The following is a 3895-nucleotide window of genomic DNA, read 5'->3' as shown; positions in this document are numbered from 1 at the left end:
TTGGTCTGCTGTAGCCCCACGGTCAAGGCACATATGAGAAAGCAATCAATGAACAACTAAGGTGTTGCAATGAAAAACTGATGATTGATGCTTCTCATCTCTCTTCATTCCTGTTTGTCTGTTCCTATCTATCCCTCTCTCTGACTCTCTCTCTGTCTCTGTAAAAAAAAAAGGGGGTGGGGAATCAATAAACATGTGGCCAAAGCAGAAAAGAGATTGTCACAATACGTGGTATGGGGTGTGTGTGAGAGGGGAACAATTTTCCAAATAAGTCAGAATCTCTGTCAGAACAACCTGTATTAGTAGTCATGCTGTTTTTATTGGTATGAACCATGTTCAAGAAAAAGCAGACCAGAATTTTATGTATAAAGTAAAACACATATTATGAGAGTTGGTTCAGGCTCATTTTCCATTTCTTCAACAATCTGTTTTTGATCCATGATTTCTGTGCTGAGCAGAAGTGGTATCTTGAATGCCTGGGTTCTTGGGTGTTGTCTTCCATGGGAGCAGTGGGGATGGGAGAATGGGGAGAGCAAATATTCTGGTTTGAGCTATGGGAAAAGAAGAAGATTTTGATTTCAAAGACAGGAAATCAGAGAGAAAGAAAAACAATAGAGAAATAAAAGAATAAGTGAATAAGTAGTTGAAGAAAGAAAACAAGAAAAGTCTCACCTGTGTTGTTTAAACCATGAGCTCACCACACCAGAGTAACCAGGGTAACTGCTACAGCCAAGCAGATCAATATTAGGGCAATGGGGTATCCATCTGATTGGAGAAAAAATAATGTCAATCTATAAAATACTCTCTATCCTACCTCAGTTAGTGCTTCTCATTTCACATGGTTGGGACTTTCCAAAAGTTTTCTTCTGTATTTTCTAGAGCCCTTATTTCAATTCTTCCTGAGACTATGTGTCTCATCTCACCCTTTTCTATCTTATTTACCAAATCATCAACTTCTTGTTTTATTTCTCTTTAGTACTTCTAATCTGCTTCGTTTTCTGGAAATTTAATTGCTATGAATCTTTACCCTACTTTATGATTTGTATTTTCCCACTTTTATCCTCCTGTGTATAACACTCCTATCCATTCTCCAGCTGTTCATTTAATAGCCCTGGAACTATGGGAAGACTATCATTTCCCAGTGGAGCCTTCATTCTTTCTCACCCCAGTGGTTGATAATATCATGACCTCCCAGGCTGCTGTGTTTCACTTGGCAGGTCAGTCCAGCTGCCTGTCCAGATGCCACATCCAGAGTTACTCAAAGATACCATGTCTCATCAGCATTGGGCAGGACTTCACCTTGCTGAGTGCCCTGCTGCTCCTGTTGACCCCGCATCCACATCACCTACACAGGTTTTGGATGAAAGCCAGAGACGTGGCACACCAGCAGCAGATAGCCAGGACCAGGCCTGGAGCTTTTTGTCACCCAAGCCTGTGGCTTCACTGGAAAAAAGACGAGAAGTGGAGTTTAGGAGGCCATCCCAATATGAGTTACATGACTCACGTACTTTAGCTCTTTGAGTAATCCCTTCTTTCTCTGGTCTTCGAAATGGTTCTGAACCCACACTCACCTTCTAGCCTCTTATTCTGTGTTTCAAAGGGATGACAATAAGTAAAAACTCAAATACAAGGGTTAAAGCAGTGAGGCTGTGAGGGGAGAGAATGTTGGGCTCACCTTGTTGTTCAGGTCTGACTTCCCTCCTTGCAGGAGACCTGTCAGGAATCGAGGACAAGTGCCACTGAGAAGGCCCTGCACAACTTCTTTAACAACGCGGTAGGGAATAAGCCCATTACAGACATTTGGAGCCTGACTCCCAGCTCCTGGAGATGGCTTCCCGGAATTTCTTTGGAAACTCAGGAAATCTGATCCTTGATATGCTGTATTTAAAAAATTCTCTGGGGTCTTTCTGGAATGCATTCTAAGGCCACCTGATACCTGGATCTCAAAGGGATCTGGGGGTGGACAAGTACAAGAATCAATATGGAAGGATGTGTAGAGAGGAAACACCAACAATCTAGAAAATAAAATAATTCAAGGGAAGAAACATTTACTGGCAAATAACATGAAGACTAGAGTTTGGATAAAAAAGTGGGTGGAAATCTGTGGGATGAAAATGTGAAAATAATAAAGAAATGTTGAAATAATTAATTTGAAGGGGCTAGATGGGAAGACTGTTAGTAGACCATTCAGGAAGAGCTAGCTCTGGAATGGTTAGGTCCTGGTTAAGCCATGTGAACATTAGGCCAGAGAGAAAGGGGTGCAGATTCTTGTGGCGAAAGATGAGTCTGAGGCCAAAGATGGTGCAAAGAACATAAAAATGTGACAACTATTCCCAGGAGACAGAATATGAGGGTACATTCAGGAGTGTGAAGAGACATGTACCTGTAGGTCCTTCTTTGTATGTGGGGGTGGGGGTAGGGTGGGAACAGTGGTAAAGGTGAATCAAAGAAGAAATGAGCCAAGGGATTCACAACACAAGGTCAGAAAGATTGAATAATGGTGAGAGCCCATATATCACCTGCCCTGGTTGGAGCTTTCAGGCAAATATCAGCTTGGAAAAGGAAACTCACATTCAAACTGAAACTGACTGGAAAATGCCTGCACTTTCCTGGAAAAACTGTGCATGTTCAACTGTAATAATGCCTGGATGTTCTTCAACTCTTCCTTGCTAAAATTACCCTGGGACCACGGCCACAGAAAGCAGACAGTGCTTGACACATTGTCCCAGCGATGAGTCTACAGCTCCCTCACCCAGCCTGAGCCCTCTGTGTGCTGCCAGCTCTGGTTGGCAAAGGAGGAGATCTGGAGTGTATGATAGGAGGGGACTCTACTTCTTCTGAATGATGGAGTGCTACTTGGGTCGCTGAAAAACAGAGAGGTGACTACTGAGAGAGGGTAAAAGAAAGAAAGAAGAGTGGCCAATGTTGGATAAGAAAGATGGGAATTGCCTGACCAGGCGGTGGCACAGTGGATAGAGCGTCGGACTGGGATGCGGAAGGACCCAGGTTCGAGACCCCGAGGTTGCCAGCTTAAGCACAGGCTCATCTGGCTTGAGCAAAAAGCTCACCAGCTTGGACCCAAACTCGCTGGCTTGAGCAATGGGTTACTCAGTCTGCTGAAGGCCCACGGTCAAGGCACATATGAGAAAGCAATCAATGAACAACTAAGGTGTCACAATGAAAAACTGATGATTGATGCTTCTCATCTCTCTCCGTTCCTATCTGTCTGTCCCTATCTATCCCTCTCTCTGACTCTGTAAAAACAAAACAAAACAAACAAACAAAAAACCACAAAAAAACAAGAAAGATTGGAATAGTAATAAAGTTCTTATTCCCAAAACCAGAGAAACAGACTTGAGTCAAGAATGGTGCCTTGCCCTTGCCTGGCATGCAGATTTTAAGGATGCCCAGTCAGAGCATTACTCCCTGCCTCCAGTTCCTCTTCAGAACTTTTCTCCACTCTGCTTTGCCCAGCCACAGATTCTTTCTACCTGAGTTCTTCTTACTCACTGTGCTTGGCCCATGCCAGAGAATTTCCTTGAAGAGCAGGGGCAGAAACAGCAGCATTGAACCTCTGGTTGGTAAGGATGCCTCAGTCAAATGAATGCCCACAGACTCAGATGTCAGCTTCCCCTGCAAACCCTTTTGAACTCATCTGTAACTTCCCTTGTCATACACACAAACCAACCTCCTCTCTGCTCACTTCCCTGTCAGAGAAACCCGACTGCCTCCCTCAGCCACAGCCTCCCACAGGGTCTCTCATTTCCACTCCATGTCTTCTCTGTCTGGCTTCCAGATTTTCTTTTTGCTCATGTCTGCCTCCTAACCACCCCACTGCCCCAACACCTACAAAATGGGTCCTGGTTTTATAACAAAATGTGTGGTCTGTGTTCTA

The 3895-nt window shown here is 44.0% G+C and overlaps 1 pseudogene; it reads right to left on the bottom strand.

Annotated features, from left to right (window-relative positions):
• Positions 1-297: 297 nt before the first annotated feature.
• Positions 298-3595, bottom strand: LOC136398457 (T-cell surface glycoprotein CD1e, membrane-associated-like; annotated as a pseudogene).
• Between the last annotated feature and the right edge of the window lie 300 nt (positions 3596-3895).

This window comes from Saccopteryx leptura, chromosome 3 (assembly GCF_036850995.1).
Source record: "Saccopteryx leptura isolate mSacLep1 chromosome 3, mSacLep1_pri_phased_curated, whole genome shotgun sequence".
In the NCBI taxonomy this organism is placed as follows: Eukaryota; Metazoa; Chordata; class Mammalia; order Chiroptera; family Emballonuridae; genus Saccopteryx; species Saccopteryx leptura.
This window is presented reverse-complemented; position numbering and strand designations above follow the sequence as displayed.